At 33.9% G+C, this 27,164-nt stretch overlaps 1 pseudogene; it reads right to left on the bottom strand.

Annotated features, from left to right (window-relative positions):
• LOC125813666 (uncharacterized) overlaps positions 1-26,923 on the bottom strand; it is a 43,361-nt pseudogene extending 16,438 nt beyond the window's left edge.
• Between the last annotated feature and the right edge of the window lie 241 nt (positions 26,924-27,164).

Genomic DNA, 27,164 nt, shown 5'->3' with positions numbered 1-27,164 from the left:
TTAAAAATACAGCAAACAAAGGGTAAAAAGCCAAGCCAAGAAGTCAATGAAAGGGGCACTCGGCATATCACCAAACCGATAGGCAAAGCCATACTTATATCACCGAGTGACTACGAAGCTGAAATTTTAGGAATGTATAAATGCAATTTTTAAAGCAGTTTTGGCAGTTCACACATTGTCCAGTTCTGGGATTTTGCTCCTCAGCATTCCAAACAATCTTTTTACACTTTGTGTATAGATTTAGGGTTTGTTTTGATTTTGAGCTTTAATTTGGCATTTGAAGATTTGTAGATTGTTACCTAATCTGATAGAGAAAATAGTTGGTAACAATTTCTTGCTTTTTATGATGTTTGGATAAAATCCCCATTCTTGGGGGTGTGATTATGTGATTGAATGTTTCAATTAGCTTATAGGTGTTATTGTTGACTTGAAGTGAGTTCAATTAATAGTTGAGTTTTAATTGATGAATTGTAGTTGCAAATGCAATTCTAGTTTAGCATTCTATGCTTGCTTGAGAAAGAAGTAATAGAATAAAAATTATTAGTTTATGATTGTAGTGATTGGGTTATTATAGACTTATCTTGAGAAAGTGGGTCTAAATTCAATCCTACCAATCTAGCTTGAAAAAGTAGATTGATTGTATTGGGTTATTCATAATTGTTATGCTTGTTGAGGTTCGAAAGAACTCGCTAGATTCGTGATAGTTGATTAAGACATGGGTGTTGAACCTAAAGCCTAGACTACCCACTAAGATTCAACGACTTCTAGTAAATAATAATCACCCATTTTATGAAATTTTCATTAAATTGATCACACTTCCAAGAAATCCTCTCTACTTGTTTATTCCCTTTTGTTCGTAGTATTTAATTGATCACCATAATCCCTCCATTTGACTTTAATTATCAACCCATTGTTATTTATTTTATTGTTTAGAAAATGTCTACAGCTACAAATGATTAGACCACCATTTTACTTCTTAATTAAATTCTTTACCCTATCACTCCCTGTGGGATCGGTCCCAACTCTTAGTTGGGTTTATACTTGTTAGAGACCGCCTACACTTAGAATCAGATGAAATGTATTTGAACGTTATAAAAAATGGCACCAATGTCGGGGGGTGGTGTTTAGAATTCTTTTGGTGAAGTTTAGTCGTGATCTAATCTTGTTGTTGAATCGATTTATTTTTGTTCATTGTTGGCTGCTCTTAATGATGTGAAGATATGAGTGTTAACGGGAGCAATGCTAGCCAACTTGGTCACAATGATGTCATCGCTAATTTGCAAGATGTCAATGAAGATCAGTCGAGAACTGCGGGTGCTATTCGATTGCCTCTGACTGTGGGCAACAGGGTGTTTCATGTTACCAACACTGTGTTGCAGCTGTTTCAAATGAAGGGTCTCTTTGGAAGTCATGCTACTAAGGATCCTCATGACCACATTTGGAACTTTGTGAATGTGTGTGGTCCATTTTTCTTCAAGACTATCACACAAGAACAGGTCCCAATTAGGTTGTTTCCCTTTTCTCTAATGGGGAGGCAACAAAGTTATTGGCCGAGTTGCCAATAGAATCAATTACTTCTTGGGAGGAGCTCACCGAGGCATTTTATGGAAGGTTTTTCCCTCCCTCGAAGAAGGTGAATTTGAGGGACCATATTCAGAACTTTAAGAGAGTGGATGGGGAGTCACTTCATAAGACTTGGTTGAGGTTTCAGAAGCTGCTGATCCAATTTCCTACTCACTAACTCCCGACCAATGTGTTGTTACAATACTTCTACCGGAGCCTCGACTCAGTCAACAAAGTTGTGGATGACCAGCTTGTTCGAGGAGGAATCATGCAACGACTATTTGATATAACATCTACTCTTCTTGATGAGATAACAAAAATCAGTTGTGCTTGGTACACTAGAGAAGATCAAGTGTCGCCTTTGAATTTTTGGATGAAAAAAGAGCAAGTGGAGAAAAACCAAGAGTGACATTAAAACATGGACAAGATGATGTCCCAAATGGAAATTCTAAAAAAAGGTCATGGGGAGTATTTCCAAAAATAAAGAGGTGCAAAAATTGTCAAGACTAGAGGAGGGTTCTTGCCCGAGCTATTTAAAGTCGAGCAAGAATCAAGGTTGGAACAAACTTTGTGAGGATGGAGGGATAAGTCACAATCAAGATTTGGCTGACAAAAATAACATTTGGAGTAGAGAAGATGACTATGATGTGTGTTACATGCACATGGGTGATAGCCCAAGTTCTATGGACAGTTCTGGAAGCTTTCGAGTGGATAATTTGTTATCCCGCATTATGAAAAAGGTTGAAGGATCCAACAAAATGCTTCAAGAGATGAAGGATGACTTCTCATCCTTGAATAATAAATTAAAATCTCACTCGGAATCTATCAAGCAACTTGAATGTCAAATGAGTCAACTTTCAGCCTTGTTAGATTCCAAGCCGCTACAGAGGTTTGCAAATGATATGATGGTCAATTAAAAGGTTAATCATGATTACCAAACTCCTACAAATTCTGTTATCAGCCATATAGGTAATAACTTCGATAGGAGAATCAGATAGGAGAAATATGTTTTGTCTGATCTCCTTTGATTGTATCCTTCCTTCAATTGAGCAATATATTATTTTCGTATATGGTGGGTGGAATATCCTTTTCAGAAAAAAACACATATTTTCCTAATATGATAGATAATGATTCCAACCAAACACACTCCTAACTTACTTCATAGATCAATATTATTTTTACTTAATTTGAAGAAGTGGTTACTAATGTTTGATTTTTTGAATGCCACGATATGTTTGTGCCTCCATATGTAAATAAATAGTCCATTTGTGATCGAGATATATTCGGATCAAATAAATATTTTGTATCTACATAATCAAATCATTTCTGACTCAGAAATTGATCATTTCAATTTTATTGAAGCTCGTCTTTTCTTCTCAACGAAAATCACTCATGTTCTATGTGTTGAGTCACTTGTTTTGTTAGTTTCTTGTCATAAATAATAATATGACAATCATTTCACATAATTTTCGTTATGTATATCAAATAATTAATCTTCTGGCATTTGTATAACCAGCAATTTGTAAGTGCACCAATTGCACTAATACATGACATTTTAAATCATTTTCATGAAATCAAAAACATTCTTTCTCTGTGTTAAGCAGTCTCAAAACCATTGGCTACTCAATGAAATTGCTTTAAGACCTTTTAAGTTCTTCAAGGATTTTCAAATAACCTTCATCGTCTAGTTAGACCTAATAATCATTCATTATACATATTCAAGTATTTAATCTATTGCCAGACTGAAACAAGTCTCATTGCATCCACCACTGAAGAATATATCACCATTTAATAATGTTAGGATTTTTGCCAAATTTTTTTTTATGCCCCAAGGCATAAACCGCACTTTATATCATTTGGTTATACTTTCGTACAATGATTTATTTGTACCACACTAACATTATATTTTGAAATTTGAACTATAAGATCAAAAACATCACTTTTCTAAGTGAACAAAATATACTTGAATAGTGCATTTTATTTGGCCAATCATTTATTTCTCCATACAATATGACAGATTCGAATTCAAGATCCTCGTAACTATCTAAAGAATTGAGTGCAACTTCATACCAAAGATACCATCAATGGTCATTTTGATATCGATTCCAATACGACATAACTTATCGAGATTTTTTTTTCATCATTTTCAGGCACCTTAACCTTCTCCAAGGTTTTATGAAATGTTATATCATGGTGCTCTTGTAAAGCACTTGCGTCATTATCATGATCATTTTGATAATTTTCTCTTCTCCTTACTCAAGGAGTTTTACATTTGGAATCGATTGGTTTATCACGCTTTTAACGGATCATAGACTCTGTCCTTCAAGGACCATTAATTAGAGCATATGCGGCTTAATTAAAATATTGGGTCAACAAATACATCACGCAAATTATTTGCAACATTTGCAAATGAATTATATCTTGAACTTCAAGTTCATATTTTTTTTAACGAGGATATAAATAATTTATCCAAAAAGTAATTTTCAGCTACTAATCATATCTCCCCCTAATGTTAGAAAATCTAACATTTATCCCCAACCTCACTTGAGGATCCATCTTTGTGCGTGATGGAGCAATAAAATCATATGTGCACACATCAAACTTTTAGATGGAAATTATTTGGTTCCTAACCCTGAACCATTTGTGATGGGAGAACCTTGTTGGTGTGATGCGTACATGTCAAATAAACTCATCTCATACTAAATTTCATGGAGATTTGTTCTCATAACCAATGGTCTAGCTATAATTGGAGGCATACAATTTCTGCTAAACTAACCAACATTATCAATATAATTTTATAGTTTTGAACTGTGCTCTTAATTTAACAATTAGAGCAAAGAACCTTACTAAAACCGATTTGTAAGTTAATACAAATGCACATGTGACCATACCATAGATGCATCTATTAAATCATTAGATTAAGCGATCCACGTGGTAGGTGAAAGGGCCTATATTCACCTTTTCATATTTTCCAAATAATTTTAGTGAATACAATCAAACCAAAGCTGACACAATGATTATTTTATCACGAGAACAAGCAACACAGGAGAATTCTCTAAGATTTTTTTTTATTTCTTAAACATATAGTCACGTGAATTCTCAAATTGTTTTGCATCACATTTGACCCGGAATGACCAACCGGTTATGTAAAATTATCCTCTTGGCGCGATAGGACTTGAATCTTTCATCTTACCCTCAATAAACAACATAATAAGCCAAATATAATAGGACTCCTTAGAAAAATATTGTCACTTTGTGATTAACATGCACAAATAAATATATAACCAAAGAAACATAATATAAATATTCTCAACAAAGTATGCACTAATATCTTACACTTGTCAAAACAAAGAGTTACATATAACATTATATTATACTATGTTTGGTGCACAATAATTAAGCGAGCGAATTACCATTATAAATCAAATAGTCAATTGCACACTAAGAAAATAATAATTTTAGTTACACTAAAATATATCTGCTCAGTACCACCACCCTTTTTTCAATTTCCAAGTAAACCCAAAATATTTCACACAAAAAACAAAATAAAGTAAAAGCTTATGTAATAACCAAAACAGTGAGCATAATCATAAATAAAATATAAAATATGTTTCACATACAAAAGAAAGTATATATAGTCATATGTGAAAAAAATGTTCAATAACAATAATATTAATCATTCACCTTGTTCACAAGTAAAATATAAATATATTCCACATTAATTTACGTTGTTCCCGAGAAAAAAATAAACACAATTAATTTACTCATAATCTTCAAATATACTTCTTGCAAAGAAATATAAACGATCATATGCAATATATTTACTCAACTATGAGTGGTGGTCGATCCCACAGAGAATAAGAAAAAATATTGTCAATAGCAAATATTTAACTCGATAGTCGCTATATACAAATTGAGGGGGGGGGGGTTAAATTGAAATAAAATAAAAACAATAAAAAGATAGCTTTGAACTAAGTATTATTTATATTTAGATTATTAAAAGTAACAAGGAATGTGTTCCCCATATGCTCATAACGCGGTTATCCTAATAATAGTAATATTTTTCTACTGTATTACATGCAAAGTGATAAGTTAGGTATCTCTAAATCCTTGGTCCAGCATCTAGAGAATTTCACCCCGCACCTTGGTCCGGCTACGTGTGTATAATTTACTAACCCTTACCTTTACCTCATATTAGACATCACATCGATGTTTGACTTAGTTATTACTTCCCACCAATCAACACTAGACTATTAGATAGTATCACACTAAATCTATGTTGATAATTCTTTTCTTGTTGATTACCTCCTTGGTCCGGCAAGTAGCAACAAGGCAAGTTCTAAGGTTTGCAACCGCTAAAAAGACTTCTAAACGAAAGAATTATCAATGCATGCTTCAACACTATTCAAGAATTACTTAGTTATTATTCATACTTTGTTAATCGTCTATGGTTCCCACAACCCTAGTTATGAAATTTAGCTACTCATTATCTCAAAAACACAATTAAAATTTATTAAAATAAATATGCTTCTGTTAATCATAAAAAGTTAAGAACAATAGCTAAACTCTCTTTTATTAATCACGAATACAAATAAATATTAAAGAAGAAGAAAGAATAAACCATAATTCTCTAGAAAATTTATATTCTGTATTGTATCTTGGTTCTTACCCTTAAATAATTATTTCTATATACTATTTATAGATGTAGGAAACTCTAAATAAAATAATTGAGTCCACCTTAGGAATCCAAAACCAACCTTTTTCGCCGCATGAGCAGTAGCACTGCCGGCTCAACATAATTCTGCGCTATTCTTTTGCTGCCACGTGGCAGCAGCAAGAAGCAAGCATAAAAATTGAAATTCCCAAAGCCGCCATTTCCTTTTATATATAAATATATTATTTTATTAAATTTAATACATTAAGCTGTCTGCTTGATTTCCTTCTTCAACCTTTCATCTTTAATTCGTTTTAGCTCCAAACTTCTTCATTTTTCCACCAATTTAATCCTACAAATAAAATATATCATTTAACACAATTCATAAAATTCATGCTAAAAAAGGACAAATATAAATAATAAATGTGAGGAAATAATGATTAAAAATATGTATTTTTAGCCTCACATCAACACCCCACACTTAAACTTTTGTTCGTCCTCGAGCAAACATTAAGACTCATCCCAAAAAATCATACCAGTAATGTCATCACTTTGTTTAATACAAATAATTAGGACATAAACCAATTTCGAAACATCAAGTAGACTTCTCAATCATTATGTAAGTCATCCAAATAAACAACAAACCTCTAACTTTCTAACCTCAAGGAAGGGCATTGAACTCATCAAATTTAAGCTTGCTCACCTACTCTCATCAAATAAAGTTAATAAAATCACCTATCTGTCATGAAACAAGTGCCCTCACAAGAAGAAACAGTCCACACACTCAAATCAAAAGATTGAATATAAATTAAGGACTTCGCATCAAAGAACACTCTCACACTCACAAAGAAAATTCACATGTATGCACAAAGAACCATATGCTTGCTTATTATGTACATCTCCAGTTATTAAACATGCTTGAATAAAATAAAATAGGACTTTAACGGGTTGCAATGTATGCTAGGGGACGAGTAGGAAAACTATATAATAGTGACTTACACTTTCTTAAGAACTTTGCAATTTTAGACTTCATAACCCATTATTTTCTTCTCTTTATTTTCAGCCCTCTCTTCAACAATTATTTCACAAGTAATTCTCATCCTCTCAAGAATGTAACTATCATTTTTTTTTCCAGATTTCCTTAATTATAGTAACCCTCAACTTACGTATTTTACATTTGTTAAGGTGCACGATGTCCTTGGAAGGACCAGGGCCATCATCAAGGTAACTTCTTCTTTTTTTTCATGTCACATTCTTTTGGTTTTTTTTTTATATCACATTCTTTCAAAGAGGGCTTTTAAGAACTTTGTAGCTATCATTGATTACCTTTTCACTCAACCATCTCTTTTTCTAAGATTTGATCATTAGAATAATTCTATGCTATAATGCTCAAGGAAGCAAGGTGCAAAAACTAGGGATTCAACAAAATAGTTTGGGGTAAAATATGGCTATCAAAAAAAAAAAACTACAGGCTCAAAAGGGCTAACTAGTGATAAAATATCTGAAAAGACTAAAATTTACCAGACAAATCAAAAAAGTCTATTAACATCTCCAAAACAAATCAACAATTTTTATTTCGATTCAATAACATGCATGGCAAGTTCTAGACTAAGATGCAAAAATATGGAATAAACAAAGTCTCACCACACATGGCACAAGTATCAATCAAGATGGATCAATTCCACTTCTATGAGAGACAAGATCATAAAAAACTTCAAAAGAAAATAAGTTATATACAAAGTCACAACCATGAGCTTAGATGTCAAAGAGTCTGCTTTTTTTTTAATCAAGCATTCAAAAGAAAGTACTACTCAAAAATTAGGCCCAAATAGTAAGTATCACATAACTCAAAAGGGTTTTTTTTTCTCTCCAAAAAAATAAAAAAATAAAAAAATAAAAAATTTATTCCAAAAAAAATAAAATAAATAAAAGACACTCGGTTCAAAGGGACTATCCTTAAGAAAAGAACTGAAAACAAAAGTCAAGGAACCTATCCTAAAAAAAGAAAAGACTCAATAGAACAGTAAAAACTAGGAATTATTCCTCCACCAGACACTTAAAAAGATGTTATGTCCCCAAAGCATTAAATAAAATTTAAAACAAGGGTTAAGAAAACTCCCTGAGGCCTTTAGGCCTAGCTAGTAGCATGTTCTCTTAATTTTCATCAAGGGTCGTCACCCCACACTTATGCTCAAACATGCTCCTTTGCTTCAACATTTTTTTTTTTTGGATACCCAGACTTCCCCTAATCTGGAAAAAAAAGAAAAGAAAAAAAGTGATACTAAAAAAATAAAAATAAAAATAAAATAAAATAAGAAGTTACACTACTAATTGGGTTGCCTCCCAATAAACGCTTAATTTAACGTCGCGGCACGACACCATCAATTTTATTATTTTTCCTTCCATTTTGAAGATATGAATTGCACCACTAATTTCACATCAATTTTTCTATTACGCTCAAGAGGTGATGCTATAAAAATAAAGGTCCCAAACAATAGATATCGCATTATGCACTTCTTGGATCCTAAGTGAGGAATGAAATTCTCCGATATTGGAACAATAAATTCAAGAATATAGACACAATTTTCCTCCTCCATACACTCTTCTATAGGCTCAGATGGCTCGATTAATATCTCATCATCTAAACATAATGTGGAAAAATGATTGGAATGAGGTCCAATGCTCCCTAACTTATGAATTATTTTATTATTTACACCCTCATATTTACACATATTAGAGTTTTTTAAAATAATATTATCTACTTCATTAAATAACTCTAGTGCACTCTTCTCAACAATGACAACATCAATAAAAGTATGATCAAGCAATTGACCCTCAGCTTTTAGCTCTTCAAGTTGTCTTATAAGTATTTTTTCTTCCTCACACATATTATTACTAAATTGTTGGGTGTCATATGATTTAATCTTTGCACTCAACTCAAAATTTAATTTATAGATATCCCAATCATAATTATCTTCATCAATCATGCACTTAAATATTGATTTATAGCATAGTATCAATAAATCTTCCATGTCCCCACACAATTTATTTTGTTGAGAAATAATTAGCTTATAAGAATTCATAATATCAGAAGTACACAAATTGCAAGATCACTTAACACTACATACTTTTTCAGATGACATCTCAAGAAGAGTAAAACATATAATAAAGAAAAGTAAATTAAAACAGATAAAAAAAAACAAAAAAAGGACTACAAGTCAAAATAAATACTAAAGACAATTTCTAAGCCATATTCCCCGGCAGCGGCGCCATTATTTGATAATGTTCAAATATACTTCTTGAAAAGAAATATAAACGATCGTATGCAATAGATTTACCCACCTATGAGTCAGGGTCGATCCCACAGAGAATATGGAAAAATATTGTCAATAGCAAATATTTAACTCGATAGTCGTTATATAAAATTGCGGGGGGGGGGGGGGTGTTTAAATTGAAATAAAACAAAAACAATAAAAAGATAGCTTTGAACTAAGTATTTATTTATATTTAGATTATTAAAAGTAACCAGGAATGTGTTCCCCATAAGCTCATAACGCGGTAATCCTAATAATAGTAATCATTTTATAGTGTATTACATGCAAAGTGATAAGTTAGGTATCTCTAAATCCTTGGTCCGACATCTAGAGAATTTCACCCCGCTCCTTGTTCTAGCTACGTCTGTATAATTTACTAACCCTTACCTTTACCTCATATTAGACATCACATTGATGTTTGGCTTTGTTCTTACTTCGCACCAATCGACACTAGACTATTAGATAGTATCACACTAAATCTATGTTGATAATTCTTTTCTTGTTGATTACCTCCTTGGTCTGGCAAGTAGCAACAAGGCGAGTTCTAACGTTTGGAACTGCTAAAAAGACTTCTAAACGAAAGAATTATCAATGCATGCTTCAACACTATTCAAGAATTACTTAGTTATTATTCATACTTTGTTAATCGCTTATGGTTCCCACAACCTTAGTTATGAAATTTAGCTACTCATTATCTTAAAAACACAATTAAAATTTATTAAAATAAATATGCTTGTGTTAATCATAAAAAGTTAAGAATAATATGATTTTGTAACATTTTTTGTGTCTTCTGTAGACTCATCCTTCTGGAAAGATGATGTCAATAGTTAGATTAATGCAATCTTGAGCAACCATATTTGAAGTTAATTGATCTTCTTCAAGAAAAGAAACCTTTCTGTTCAAAGTGAATCTTCAAAAGTATAATGAAAGTCGATGGAACTGTTGACAAATATAAATCAAGCCTTTTTGTCAAAGGCTTTAGACCAAAACAAGGTCTTGATCTTGTCGATATATACTCGTCAGTAACTAAAATAACATCCATTCGGATGTTAATATTATTAGTTGTGGTATATGACCTCCAAATTCATCAATTGAATGTGAAAAAAACTTTTTTAAATGGAGAATCGGAGGAAGAAATTTACATGGAACAACCTGAGGGTTTTGTGGTTCCTGGTAAGGAAAAGAAAGTGTGCGAACTTGTTAAGTCACTTTATGCACTAAAGCAAGCACCCAAACAATGAAACTAGATATTTGACCAAACCATGTTGGCAAATGGATTTAAGAATGATGGAAGTGATAAATGTGTTTACGTTAAAATCACACGGTCATTGTTTGTTTTTATATTAATGACATGTTGATCATCAGTAGATACACTAATGACATAAATGCTACTAAACCTATGCCAGAAAGCAAGTTTCATATGAAAGATCTTGGAGTTGTTGATGCAATCCTTAGAACACCATAATGTTTAGCATTGTCACGGTCTCATTGCATCGAAAATGTACTTGACTTGTTCAAATATTTGGATTTCAATATTGTCAAGACTCCAATAAATGTGAGCTTTGAATTTCAACTAGATGAAGATGAAAGTGACTCACAATTGGATTGTGCTAGAGTATTGGGAAGTATGATGTATATTAAGAAGTGTACCATATCAGATATAGTATGTGCTATAAGTAAAATGAGTCGGTTCACAAGTAATCCCAATCAAACTTATTGGATGGCAATGAAAAGAGTTTTGGGGTATTTACAACATACTCAAAACTATGTCTTGCATTATAACAATATCCAGCAGTATTGAAAGGATATAGTGATGCAAATTGGATCACCGAGATCAAATAAAGTAAAATCCATGAGTGGATATGTATTTACTCTTGGTGGACGAGCAGTATCTTGGAAATCTTCCAAAAGGACATGTATCACTAGCTCTACAATGATGTATGAGCTAGGTTCTCTAGATAAGGCCGGTGAATAAGTTGAAAGACTCTGGAATTTCTTGATAGATATTCTCTTTTGGTCCAACCCTTTGGCATCAGTATGCATACACTTTGATAGTCAAGATGCAATAGGCAGGTCATGGAGCATGATGTATAACAGAAAGTCTCATCATATAAGAGATAGAAATAATACTGTTAGAAAACAACTACTCTCTATTGGAATTATCACAATTGACTATGTAAGGTCAAAGGATATGTGTCGGATCCACTTACAAAAAGGCCTAACTAGATAGAAAGTTGAAAGATCATCTAAGGGAATGGGTTTACGGCTTAGGACAAGTCATCATAGAGGTAACTCTATCTAGCAGGCTGGAGATCCCAAGAGCTAGATTCAAGGAGAAAAACAAAGTTGTGACTAGTGGCTCGACATTGTCAATCAACTTAATCCATTCTCATGAGGAAGACAATGTTCAAGAACGATGTTAAAATATTAAGGCTTGTTAAGGAATTAATAAAGCATAAAGTTTTTAATGATTTGCTAAGTTTGGCAGTCTTAACTAAATAGTGTATCTACGCAATGACACTGTTAGAAATCACCTATATGAGTGTGAAGTATAAGCCACTTCAAAGAGAATTATTGTTAAAAGTCTATTCTCTATACACTCATGAAACCAGGAGGTGTTTATGGCTGAAACGAACACAACTGTAAGAATCATAAATGGTAAAGGGTTAATTGTGTGACATATGGTTGTCTAGGTATACACCAAAGCTTGACGGTTCAAATATATCACATCTATCGATTGACCGAGTATATCCAACATATGTTCACTAGGAAAGTCCAAAGGGAAACTACTTATCCAGATGTAATTAATCTTGCTTGTAAAGTACACATACTTTTCCGTTTCTTTGTCTTGGAGTCATTCCCCATTCATGTGGGGGATTGTTGGGTTTTAGAAGGTGTGAATAGAAAATGAAGAATTGCGACTTTTATGAAGTGTTGTGATTTTTATGAAAAGTTGCGACTTTTATGAAGAGTTGTGGCTTTTATGAAAAGTTGCGACTTTTATTAAAAGTTGTGACTTTTATGAAAAGTTGTGATTTTTATGAAAGGTTGTGACCTTTTTGAATGGTTGTGACCTTTTCAGTAAGGCACAATAAGAACCTTTTCACACTACCCTTTGTTTTCTATAAATTGAGGGATTTCCTCTCATTTTAGTTGAACGAATTTTTCTGGACTTCTTCTACTATTACTATATCTAGTATTGTAAGTGTACTTTACTGTCGTTCAGTGGTTCACTGACACTGTGGTTTTAGGTAGCGATACACCGATGAGTCAGATCGTTCTATCCTGGGAGGATATATTCCATTAACCTCGGGTACTTGAGGGGAATGATTTCCTTAATGGGACACTATGCATTAAGTGGACTGTATTTTCTTTGTTTGAAAAAAATATTTTTATATTGTTTCTGATTTGTTTCTGATTCTATTTTCTCTACTAGTTTTACTTTTTGTGTATACATACATGCATATATATATATATATATATATATATATATTAATTTTTGAATTTATTTATTTCTTCTATATTATATTAAAGGATGATACATGTTTCACACTGATGGATAGTAACCTTTTTGAAAGGTTGCGACTTTTTCGATGCTTTATGACATTTCTGAAAAGTTGTGATTTTTCTTAAGGGTCGTGACTTATATGATAAAGTACGACTAACACCTTTTCATACTATCCTTTTTTTTTATATAAATAGAGACGTTTACTCAAATTTTTAAACTAAAAAGTTTGTAAGTTTTATATCATTCTTCTTAAAACAAGGAAGATTGTGTGAGTTGTTCAATTATGCAATTATAAATTTTTTTGTGGGTAAACTAGATATATAAAAAAAAAGATTCAATAAGGAGAATAGAAATACTCAACATCAAACGAGAAAAGTATCTAGATATTAATATGCACTCATTTTCATAGCAATAAATATCTTTTGCATTAACATCTACTTGACAAGAAGTCCAATGATTATTTGTTGCACAAACTATAACTTGTTGTTCAAGTTGTGCAAAATCTCAAAGTATTGAAGAAAAAGGATTTTCTTAAAAATTTGTTTGAAGAGTCCAAACTAGATTTAATAGGTACTTCTCTGTTTCCAATTTATTTTTTGTACTTTTATTTTTATTCAGTTTATTTATGATCTGTTCCTTGGGACTCGGGAGCACATCTTTAAGACCAGATAGTTAAGAGACATTTTTATGTGTTCTACATATCCTTAAATTAAAAGTCTTATTTATATTATAAAATTTCATATCAAATTAAAATTAGTCGAATCTATATATATCTTTTTTATCTTTACTGCCTTAAAAGAATGAACTATTCAGCATAAATGTTAAATTATTATAAAACCTACAACTTAAAACAACAAATTTAGTATACTTCTATATTTTTGATTATATTATATTTACTTATATTATATTATATATAAAACAGTCTTCTTTTCTCATTAAAGGGTTGTGACATTTCCAAAGACATATAACTATTCTTATTAGTTGTGACCTTTTCGAAGTGTTGTGACTATTTACAGGGTTGCGACTTTTACAAAGTATTATGACTTTTCCGAAAAGTTATGACTTTTCTAAAGAGTAATGATTTTTCTGATGAGTTGTGACTTTTTGAAGGGTTGTGACTTTTCTCAAGTGTTGTGACTATTTTATCTCAAATTATTAAAAGTTTTTCATTGTTCTTCTTCTTAAAACACCCAATTTAGTAAATCTTCTATATTTTATATTATATTTATTCTTATTATAATATATTATATTAAAAGAAGACTTCATTTCACATTGAATGGTTTTAAATTTTCTATAGAGTTGTGACTTTTTCGATGAGTTGTGACATTTCCGAAGAGTTGTGACTTTTATGATAAGAAACAATAGGCACATGTTCATACTACCATTTGTTAACTAAAAATGGAGGGGCTTTCTCTCATTTTTAAACTACGATTTTCTTTATATTTCTATTCTTGTCTTCTTCAAAACTCAAGTTTGATTTATACACGTTGACAATCTCAAAGTTCAATGAAATTTGAACACTCCCTAACATGAATGTTAAATTAATATAACAATCCAACTAAAACATTAAATTTACTATATCTTTTATATGTTATATCAATATTTATTTATATTATATTATATTAAAGTAAGAACAACAAAAATACAATAATAACTAAGTAATGCACTATGAGGGATGGAGTAGAAAGTATATTTAAGAGGTGCTAAGAGATTTTAAGAGTAACTAACTTCAAGTAGTAATCATAAGAAAGTTTACATCCACTATTCATTGGAAGTTATACTTTATCATTCATTTTATAATTGTTTACGTAATTTTAAATTTAATAATATTTGATTTGATATTCACGTGCAACACACGTGCATCAAAACTAGTAATATTTTAAAAGCATCACGTATCTAAACCTCTTTATATTTATTTTCAACCTCTTTTCTCAAGTTTGACATTTGCATTTCCAATACATTCTTTTAGAGAACAAAAACATAATTTGATCATAAGTAAGTTGAAAATAAAAAAAATCATTTGATGAAGTTTAAAATAACAAGATAAAAATGGATAGAGAATTGTTGAGCACTTTTTTTGATAATTAATAAAGATACAGCGTTCAACTCATTAACAAGGATAAAACGTGCAACACACGTTCCCAGAGCCTAATATATTGATACACTCGTATTTTATTAACCAATGATTTTGGGCCACGGTCTTGAGCCCATGGTTTTAGCCCATTATATTGTGTAAAAGTGGTTTGTTTTCTATATAAGTCTTGCTTAGTCATTAAAATAGTGGTGGTAAAATAATTTTTATTTGTGGTGTAAAGTTTCAAAAATTGACAAAACCCTAAAAGCTTTTTCTTCCTTTTTTCCTTTCTCAGCCACCACCACCACCAAGTTGCAAATCCACCAGCAAAACAACACCTGGAACCCCAACAAAACCACCTCCATTTTCATAGTCTTCGACAAGATTCTACTAAGCAACCACCACCATCTAAAGACTATTCCTCCCTTTTGTCTCCTTCTCCATCAAAACCCACACCCATCAATCCCAAAGTAACCTCGGCAACAACCAAAACTCAAATTCTCTTTCTCTTCTCCGGCAAAGTAACGACGTCGGAGAACAACCAACTTGAAACCACCTCAATTCTATCACAAAACCCCAACAAATGCAAGCCAAAACCCTAATAAATCCATCAGAAATAGACCCACACCACCACAGTCTCTCTTCCTCTTTCCCCATTTTCGTGTCTTTTATTTATTTTGTAGACAGTCCGGCAAGATCAAAGCTGCAACATAGCTTTGTTGTACAACAACCTACAACGTCACACTGAGAAACTAGACCCTGCCGCAAATACCATCGGTGAACCATATTCGGCTCACTACCTTGGTTTCCTCTTCTTTGGTAACTCTTGTATCTCTATTTTACTTTGTTTATATTATTTTTGCTGATATGTTTGCACTTCAGCCTGGTGTTTCTCCAATAAAATCAATAAAGTTTGGGTGCCTTGATTTTACTTGTTCTATTTCAAATGTTATTTCATTCTTGTTGTGTTGTTGTATGACTGATTACTGTTGTTAGTAGGTTGGTTTTGCACAATTTCTTTTTCCATTAATTCTTTTTTCATTCACCACTGACTTAAAAAAATTTCTTTCTATTTTGAACTACTATGATTCTTTTATTTAACTGTGTGCTTAAGTTTTCTACCAAATATGTGTCAGTGCTATTATTTGATTTTGTTTTATTACTTTGTCTAGTTTTAAAATAATTTTATTATTATTATTCTGCCATATTTTATTCTCAAAAAATGTGTATATTGTTTCAGTTATGTTAATTTCCTCATTATATTTTAGTTTTTGCTCTATTTTATTCAAAATCCTGTTACACTTTGATTTAGTGCATTTTAGCGTGGGTCATTTTGTTTTTACTGTTTGTTAGTGATTGCAAGTAATTTTAACTTTGTTAATTTTATATGGGAAACCAATCCACATATGTAGCCATCTAGTGTTGCTTCACATCAATTGTACATGTACCCATCACAGTCCAAACTAATAAGTTTACATGTAACACCCCGTAACTAGAAAAGAGCTAGAAAGAAGTTAAAAAGTGGAAATAGTCATTTTAGGAAATAATATAAAAATCTGGAAATTTTGTTAAGTATGTTAAGCTCTATTTTTGGTCAACTTCAAACGACCATAACTCCTAGATCAGAATGAGTTAGGTGTGCTTCAAGATATCGTAGGAAATATCTTGGAATAATCTTTCCAATGCCACTAAGTCTGCGCGATTCTGAGTTCGTATGAGTGAGTTATGGCCATTGGAAGTTGGGCTGTTCAAATAGGAAAATGTCCAATCCGGATTTTTAAAGGGTAGTTTGGTATTTTCCTTACACTTTAATTTTAATTCGTTTTTTGTAAATACTTAGGGGTCTAAACTGAACTTGGTCAGTCTAGGTTTTGGGGAAATTGAGCTAGGGTTTTAGAGAAGAGAAAAGAAGAGGAGAAAAGAAGAGAAGAAAGGAAATCGTCAAGTTCTTGAGGCTAAGACCGTGGATTTCGTCAAGGGGTGATCCCTACGAGGTATGTGAGATCACATAGCTTTGGGTTAGTTCACCCACGGGCCAAGCATGTTTAATTCAACGCATTTTCATCCTAAAAAGATTGAGAATTTGATGTTCTTCATAAATGTTCATGAATTGATTTCGTTCTTGAATATGAGTTGGGATTAAGGAGTTTTCTTGAGGTTAAAGTGTTGTTTCCTTGAGTTATTTGGGTTAGATTTTGTGTATATGATTTGAGTACATGAATCTAAAGTGAATTTGAGAAAAATAATCGTATTAAAATGATTTAGGATCAGAAAACAAGGTCAAAAGTTCGTCAGAAATTTGCTTGAAGGAAGGCTGCCGCGACGCGCCCCCGTAGCGCTCAAGAGGCTGGCACGGTGCGCCAAAGACGCACCCGGAGCAACATTTTTTCACCAGTTTTTCGTTGTTTATCCTGTTTAAGTCCTTCTAAAGTGTACTAAAGCTTCCTATTGTTCTAACTACTCTAAATGATTTCTAATCATTTAGAAATCATCCAGAAACATGAATCATAACCTTGAATCGATAAATTCAAATTCAAGGAAAGTCAAGAGCCAAGTCTAGGAAGTTCTTCGAGTCTCTTCAAGATGTCTTTTGCAAATTCTTTTAACTTTGTTTTAAAACTTAAAGTTCAAGTTGAGTAACGAGTAAAGAGTAAGGATTGAAGTTCATTTCTTCAAAATTTTATGGGGACTATGTAATTCCAAAGGGTTTAAAATGTTTTCACATTTAAACAAGAAAGGAAACCTTGATTTCCAGAAGAACCTTTGAGCTAGTTTTCTAGTAAAGAGCCTTTGGGCTAGTTTGTCATTAAAGAACCTTTGAGCTAGTTTTTCAGTATAGAGCCTTTGGGCTAGTTTTCAGTTAAAGAGTAAATTCTTTCACAATAAAGCAAGAGAGGAAACATTGATTTCCAAGATAGCCTTTGAGCAATTATCTCAAACCACTGAAAGAAGTATGTTTTTCAACATAAAGATCTAGCATCATATTTTGGGAGTAGTATGGAGCACTGATATGGGGGAGCGTTCAGAGAACCCACGGCCCCCATAAACCATGTAGCCATCATGGGTAAAAGAGGGTCATACTTTTTAAATGAATCCTTTAATGCTTTTTAGCATAGACTAGTGGATCCACTTAGTTAGTTAGGTCCTATACACTTGGAAAGGTATAGGATGGTCTTTGGCAGCGTGAGGTAAAGTGACGTATCATCACTATACCTCTTAAGTGATGGTTGTCGGTTAGAGAAACTCCCACAACAGTATTTTGTATTTATATACATTAGTTTATTTGTATTTTTACATACATCTTAGAGTTATATGTATCTCTGTATAGACACAGAGTTGACATCTTGTTTTAAAGAATTCTCTTTATATTGCACTAATTTTTAAACTGCTTTATATTGAAATTAGTTGAGTTAAGCTAGGTAAGTTCTTCAGTTCCTTTAAGATTCTTTTAAATCTTAAGTTGTGTTTAGCATTCTAACTCGTGTACTCGTACATTCAATGTACTGATGCTAGTTGGCCTGCATCTTCGTATGATGCAGACGCAGGAAATCAGGATCAACATCCAGCGCATCGGTGATCCAGTTGGGCACACAAAGTTAGTTGGTGAGCCTCATATCTTTTCGGAGGATCCTTTCTATTTCTTTCAGTATTTTAGTTCATTAGGATGTCGTGGGTCTGGTCCCGACGTCCATCCAGTTTTTTAGAGGTTTCATAGACAAAGTTAGTGATGTTAGTTCAGGAATCTTTACTTTCACTTTTCAATTAAGTTGAGACTTGAGTTACCACTTTGGCAGTGAATATTATTTATTACATTCTAAGTTATTTATTAAGCAGTATAGTTTTTATTTTTAAATATTTTATCATGAGTAAGTCTTCCACTGATTAAGTAAGCCAGGCCAAGGGTTCGCTTAGGGCCAACAATTATTCTCGAGTGCCAGCCACGTTCAGAGTGTAGGCTCGGGGCGTGACAAACTTAGTATCAGAGCACAGAGTTCTACAGTCCTAGGGAGTCTATGAAGCCGTGTTTGTAGAATCCTAATTATCTGTGTGAAGCATGCAATATCTAGAATTAGGAGGCTGCAACATTTTAGGAAATCCTTCACATCTTTCATACTCATTTTGTGCAATAAAGTGTATCTCTATAAAAGTTTCTTTCTAACTCGTGCTTACGTGTAACCGTTTGTGAGTTGGAATGTTTTGAGAATGCTTTCATGGGGAGTTTCTTTTCCCATGATCTAAGAGAAGCAAAAAGATGGTTGACGACCTGAGGATTAGGATTATTTTATCCGTTGTTGGGTTGACTCGTCTGTCAAGTAAGGAAACCAAGGCAGCCATGCTAATAGGTTACATGGGCATAGCAAGGCTGATGATCCATGTGCAACATGTTGAGAAGGACCAGTTGAGGAATAGAGAAGAGTTCAAGAATAAGAGAGTTAAGACATCTGGGAATGAATCCGGGCAGCAAAAGAGTAATGCGAACCGGTCTTTTTCCAACATAAGCAGAAAGGACATGCTCCATCATCTGCTAGTGCACCTGCACCAACGAACAAATGTGAGTAAAACAGTTAGAATTCTTAGAACTTCAGAGCTAGACCTGCACATTCGCAAAGTAGTAAGGCACAAGGAGGTACTAAGACTCCTGCCTGTGCTAAGTGTTGTAGGAACCACTTAGGGATGTGTCGTGATGGCTCCACTGGTTGCTTCAAGTATGGCCAAAATAGTCATTTCATGATAGAGTGTCCTAAGAGTAGACAAAGTAATGGTAATCGGGGCAATAGACCCCAGTCTTCTTCAGTTGCTCCACCAGACAGAGCTGCATCTAGATGAGCGACTTCAGGGGTTGGCAGAGAAGAAAACCATCTTTATGCTAACACTAGTCGCTGAGAGCAACAGGATTCGCTAGATGTTGTCACTGGTATGATCCAAGTCTTCAGTTTTGATGTTCTTCCAGAGCAACGTCTTGAGCCCTTTAGTGTTTCTACACCTGTCGGTGATTCTATTCTAGCAGAAAGAAGTCTATCATGATTTTTCCATTTCCATCAATCACAAGAGTACCATGGCTGACGTAGTTGAGTTAGACATGGTAGAGTTTGATGTCATTCTAGGTATGGACTGGCTTCATGCCTGTTATGCATCAATAGATTATAGAAATTGAGTACGGAATTTCCAGTTTCTAGTGAACTAGTTATAGAGTTGAAAAGCAGTTCAGCAGTGCCTAAGAGTCGTTTCATTTCATGCCTTAAGGCGAGAAAGTTAGTTTCCAAGGGGTGTGTCTATCACTTAGTCCGAGTTAATGGCTCTAGTGTTGAGATACCTTCTATTCAGTCAGTATCAGTAGTAAGAGAGTTCCCAAAAGTCTTTCCTAATGATTTTCCCGGAGTCCCTCCTGACAGAGAATTACACTTCGGTATAGATATTCTTCAAGATTCTGGTCCTATATCTATTCCGCCATATAGAATGGTATCAGCAGAGTTGAAAGAGCTTAAAGAGCAGTTAAAGGATCTCTTAGATAAGGGCTTTATTTGACCAAGTGTCTCACCTTGGAGAGCTCCGGTCTTGTTTGTGAGAAATAAAGATGGTTCCCTTAGGATCTGTATAGATTACCACCAATTGAACAAGGTTACCATTAAGAATAATATCCTCTTCTGAGAATTGATGATCTTTTCGATCAGCTTCAGGGTGCTTCGTGTTTCTCAAAGATAGACCTCAAATCAGGCTACCATCAGTTGAGGGTAAGGGAATGTGATATTCCAAAGACAACGTTCAGAACCCTTTATGGTCATTATGAGTTTTTGGTCATGTCCTTTGGTTTGACCAATGCCCCTGCAACAGTCATGGACCTTATGAATAGAGTATTCAAAACTTATTTAGATATGTTTGTTATCGTCTTCATTGACGACATACTAATCTATTCAAGGAATAAAGAAGACCATGCTAGTCATCTCAGAATAGTTCTCCAGACTTTAAGAGATAGAGAGATGTATGCCAAGTTCCCTAAGTGAGAGTTTTGGCTTGAATCTATGGCATTCCTAGGCCACATTGTATCTGGAGAGGGAATTAAAGTTGATACTCAGAAAATTAAGGCAGTGTAGAGTTGGCCTAGACCTACATCTCCAATTGATATTAGGAGTTTCTTGGGTTTTGGATGAATATTATAGAAGATTTGTCGAGGGATTTTTATCTATTTCATAGCCTTTGACCAAGTTGACTTAGAAAACAGTGAAGTTTGAATGGTCTGAAGCTTGTGAGAAAAGCTTTCAGGAATTGAAAAGAGGTTGACTACTACCCAAAATTGACCTTACCAGACGGAATGCAAGGCTTTGTGGTATATTGTGGTGCGTCCAGAGTTTGTTTGGGTTGTGTGTTAATGTAGAATGGAAAAGTTATAGCTTATGCCTCCAGACAGTTGAAAGTTCATGGGAAAAATTACACAACCCATGATCTAGAGTTGGCTGCTGTAGTATTTTCTTTGAAAATATGGTGCCATTATCTTTATGGTGTGCATGTGGATGTGTTCACCGATCATAAGAGTCTTCAGTATGTATTTACTCAAAAAGAGATTAATCTCAGGCAAATGGGGTGGTTGGAATTACTCAAGGATTATGACATGAGTATTGATTATCACCCAGGTAAGGCTAATGTTGTTGTTCATGCCTTGAGAAGGTTGTCTATGGGTAGTACCGCCCATTTTAAGGAAGATAAGAAAGAGTTAGCACAAGAGGTGCATAGACTTGCACGGCTAGGAGTTCGACTAATGGATTCCATAGAAGGAAGAGTGGTGGTGATGAATGGGACTGAATCATCATTAGTGTCAGAAGTAAAAGGAAACCAAAACCAAGATCCTTTATTGCTTGAATTAAAGGCAAGTGTTCATAAGAGAAAAGTGATGTCTTTTAAACAAGGGGGAGATGGTGTTTTGAGGTGTCAAGGTAGATTGTGTGATTTCTTTCAAGGGTAATTGGGATGATCACTTATCTTTCCTTGAGTTTGCTTAAAACAATAGTTACCATTTTAGCATCCAGATGGCTCCTTAGAAATCTCTTTATGGGAGAAGATGTATATCTCCTACTGGATGGTTTGAAGTTGGTGAATCGGGTTGATAGGACCAGATTTAGTTCATCAAGCTATGGGAAAGGTGAAAGTGATACAAGAGAGGTTGAAAACGGCGCAGAGTAGTCAGAAATCCTACACTGATGTTAGGAAAAGAGAGTTAGAGTTTGAAGTTGATGATTGGATGTTTTTAAAAGGTTTCACCCATGAAGGGAGTTATGAGGTTTGGTAATAAGGGGAAACTTAGTCCCTGGTATGTTAGCCCTTACAGAATTTCTAAGAGGATTGGCAAAATAGCTTATGAATTGGAGCTACTACAAGAGTTAGCAGCAGTTCATCCGGTATTTCATGTCTCCATGTTGAAGAAGTGCCTGGGCGATCCTTCATTGATTATACCAACCGAAGATATTGGGATCAAGGATGGCTTATCTTATGAGGAGATTCTGGTTCAGATTCTAGATCACCAAGTTCGCAGGTTGAGGACTAAGGAAGTAGCATCAGTCAAAGTCTATGGAGGAATCAATTTGTTGAGGAAGCAACTCGGGAAGTGGAGGGGGATATGAAGAAGAGATATCCACATCTCTTCGAATCTGGAGAAATTCTAGACCAAGGTATTAATTCTCTTCTTAGTACTCTTTAACTTATGAGATTGGATGTTGCATTTGCATTGCTTGTTGGGTATTTGAGCTGAATGTTAGATTTTACACCCTTAGCCTACTAAGAGTAAGCTCATTCGAGGATGAATGTTCCCAAGGAGATATTGTAACACCCCGTAACTATAAAAGAACTAGAAAGAAGTAAAAAAGAGGAAATAGTCATTTTTGGAAATAATATAAAAATCTGCAAATTTTGTTAAGTATGTTAAGTTAGATTTTTGGTCAACTTCAAATGACCATAAATCCTAGCTCATGATGAGTTAGGTGTGCTTCCAGATATCATAGGAAATATCTTGGAATACTCTTTCCAACGCTGCCGAGTTTGTGCAATTCGGAGTTGGTATGAGTGAGTTATGCCCATTGGAAGTTGGGCTGTTCAAATAGGGAAATGTCCAATCCGGATTTTTAATGGGTAGTTTGGTCTTTTCCTTATCCTTTTAATTTAATTCATTTTTAGTAATTAATTAGGGGTCCAAACTGAACTTTGTCAATTTAGGCTTTGGAGATATTGAGTTTGGGTTGTAGAAAAGAGAAAAGAAGAGGAGAAAAGAGAAGGAGAAATAAGGAAATTGTCAAGTTCTTGAAGCTAATAACGTGGATTTCGTCAAGGGGTGATCCCTACAAGGTATGTGAGATCACATAGCATTGGGTTAGTTCACCCACGCGCCAAGCATGTTTAATTTAGCGTATTTCATCCTAAAAAGTTTGAGAATTTGATGTTCTTGATAGTTATTCTTCAATTGATTTCGTTCTTGAATATAGAAATCATCTAGAAACATCAATCATAACATTGAATCCATAAATTCAATTTCAAGGAAAGTCAAGAGCCAAGTCTAGGAAGTTATTCGAGTCTTTTCAAGAAGTCTTTTGCAAATGCTTTTAACTTTGTTTTAAGACTTAAATGTCAAGTTGAATAAAGAGTAAAGAGTAAGGATTGAAGTACATTTCTTTAAAAGTATCTGGGGACTATGTACTCCCAAAGGGTTTAAAATGTTTTCACATTTAAAAAAGAAAGGAAACCTTGATTTCAAAAAGAGCCTTTGAGCTAGTTTTTCCAGAAAAGAGCCTTTCAGCTAGTTTTTCACTAAAGAGACTTTGAGCTAGTTTTTCAATAAAGAGCCTTTGTGCTTGTTTTTAGTTAAAGAGTAAATGCTTTCACAATAAAGAAAGAGAGGAAACCTTGATTTCTAAGATAGTCTTTGAGCTAAGTTTTTGAGCAATTATCTCAAACCACAGAAAAAAGTATGTTTTTAAACACAAAGAGCTAGTATCATATTTTGGGAGTAGTATTGAGCACCGATATAGGGGAGCATTCAGTGAACCCACGGCCCCCATAAACCATGTAGACATCATAGGTAAAAAAGGGTCATACTTTTTAGATGAATCCTTTAATGCTTTTTATCATAGACTAGTGGATCCAGTTAGTGAGTTAGGTCTTATACCCTTGGCAAGGTATATGATGGTCCTTGGTAGCATGAGTTAAAGTGTTGCATCATCACTATAGCTCTTAAGTGATGGTTGTCGGTTAGAGAAACTCCCACAACATTGTTTTGTATTTTTATATACATCAGTTTATTTGTATTTTTACATACATCTCAGAGTTATATGCATCTTTGCATGCACAAATAGTTCACACCATGTTTTAAACAGTTTTCTTCATATTGCACTTGTTTTTAAACTGCTTTATATTGAAAGGAGTTCAGTTATGTTCTGTTGAGTTGAGCAAGGTAAGTTCTTCAGGTCTTTTCAAATTCTTTTCAAGCTTAAGTTGATTTTAGTATTCCAACTTGCATACTCATACATTCAATGTACTGATGCCAGTTGGCATGCATCAACTTATGATGCATACGTAGGTAATCAGGATTAGCATCCAGTGCATCGTTGATCCAGTTGAGTACTCAGCGTCAGTTGGTGAGCCTCTTTGCTTTCTGGAGGATCCTTTATATTGATTTATGTATTTTCGTTCATTAGGATGTCGTGGTTCTTGTCTCGACGTCCATCCCAGTTGTTCAGAGGCTTTATAGACAGAGTTAGTGATGTTAGTTCAGGAGTCTTTACTTTCCCTTTTCAGTTAAGTTTAGACTTGAGTTGCCACTTTGGCAGTGAATGTTATTTATTACATTCTAAGTTATTTATTGAGTAGTATAGATTTTCTTTTAAAACTATTTTATCATTAGTAATTCTTCCGTTGAGTAAGTAAGCCAGGCCAAGGGTTCGCTTATGGCGAACAATGGTTCTCGAGTACCAGCCACGTCTGGGTTGTATGCTCGGGAAGTAAAATTACATCAAAGGATACAACAACCGTCTCAGCAAAAATCAGGCTCACTGAAACAAAGATCACAAAGCATGGTCTCCAGAAAAGGCTAACACTTCACCTACATTCCTCAGGTATGCTTTGTTTTGGTGCTAATTTTAATTTTGTTTTTATTGTTCTTCCTCTTCCTCTTGTAGCAACTTTATTTTCATCCAAATGGAGAATTAAATAACTACAAGTGAGTTGGATTTGCTAGAGAAGGTGGTGGTGGTAGACCTTCCCTTCCTGTTCGTGATCCACTTCCATCCTCTCGTGGGGAAAACCTAGCACCAAATGGAAGATTTACGGTATTTATGACGAGGCCTCGTGAAACACTACCTTAAAAAATTGAGATGGTATGTAATTAAGAAGTTGGTAGTTTTTATTGATCGCTTTCCACAATGTTCTAAGCCACCAAACCTCATACATGGAAATATGGAGAATTGCAACCTCAAGTAGGTAGAATTGTGTTACAAAATGAATATTACAAAAAAATTTCTAGGTTAATGGATGAACATTACCATGATTCTGCCTACTTGAGGTTGTAGTTCTCAAAGTTTCCATGTCTGATGTTTGGTGGCTCGGGAAGTCGTGGGAAGCGATAATAACATCCACAAACTTCTTATATACATACAACCTCTGTTTTAAGGTAGTGTTTCACAAGGCCTCAACATAAATATCATAGCTCTTCCATTTGTGCTAATTTTTGACCATGAGCTGATGGAAGTGGATCACAAACAGGAAAGGCAGGTATACCACCACACCTTCTCTAACAAATCCAACTCCCTTGTAGTTAATAGTTTCTCTGTCTGGAAGAGAAGAAAGTTGCTACTAGAGGAAGAGGAAGAACAATAAAAACAAAATTTAAATTAGCACGAAATCCAATCATACCAGAGGAATGCAGGTGCAATGTTACCTTTACCAAGGACCATGCCTTTTGATATCGGTTACAGTAAACCTTGTTTTTGCCCAGGGTGTTGTTGTATCCTTTGGTGTAAGCTTATCAGTTTGGAATATGATGGCTATAGTTACATTAGATGTAAATCAACACTTGATGGCTACATATGTGGACAAATTCCAAATAAGCACGAAATCCAATCATGCTAGAGGAATGTAGGAGCACTGTCTGCTTCTTGTTTACCAAACTCAACTTCAGTGATTACCAAACTCGTACAAATTCTGTTACCAGCCTTACAAGTAATAACTATGATAGGAGAATCTGATAGTAAAGGTTGGATTTCCGTCCTTGAAGATGTAGTCCTCTCTTTCAAATCTGAGTTAAAATCAATATCTAAATGATAAAACAAATTTTGCATCAGGTCAATAAAAAGATGTGGTATGATTTTTTTAAACAAATTGATGCAAACAACCTAATGAATTTCTTCATTCTATATACCAAAGATCCTTGTCGAAACTAACCTCTTGAGTTTGGCGACTGGTTCGAAGGAATCACCCAACTGAATGAGGCAAAAAATTGATTTATCTCCATACCAGGACACTCAAATTTGAGATACTTTTTAACTAAAATCTTACTTCGAAAGCATTTTACTTTCCATCTTTCGGAGCCTAAAAATATTTCGGAAGATATAAATATCTATCCTTAAATGTTCCTAAACTTGTAACTCTTTTTCCTACCCGCCAGCCCCACTTATCATCAGCATTTGTGCAATCTACCGGAGCATATGGTAAACCTTCGCCAAGTCATACTTTGAAACAAGATAAAGTTGAAGACTAGTTTCATTGATTCTAGATGCACTCCCATTATATACAACATGTGCACGACTCTCCCTAACTTCCTCATTGGCTGACATTTAGCTGGAAACTCTAACTCTATTGATAATGATGAAACCATTTTTTTTGGCTAAAAGTAAAAAAAGAAACATTAGAAGTCCTTATCTGAAGGCAAACCATTTTTGGATATGAAATAACTATTAGAGACAGAAAAAGCAGTTAAAGGAGAAAAGCCAAAAGCTGGGTCTACTCTGAATGAAAACAAGATAGCTATGCTTCAGATGAAGATTAATGTATGACCTTTGAGCATAACCTACAGAA

Source organism: Solanum verrucosum, unplaced genomic scaffold (assembly GCF_900185275.1).
Source record: "Solanum verrucosum unplaced genomic scaffold, falcon-dt-bn FXZP01000272.1, whole genome shotgun sequence".
In the NCBI taxonomy this organism is placed as follows: Eukaryota; Viridiplantae; Streptophyta; class Magnoliopsida; order Solanales; family Solanaceae; genus Solanum; species Solanum verrucosum.
The sequence above is the reverse complement of the archived record's forward strand: the minus strand, read 5'-3'. Positions and strand labels throughout refer to the sequence as shown.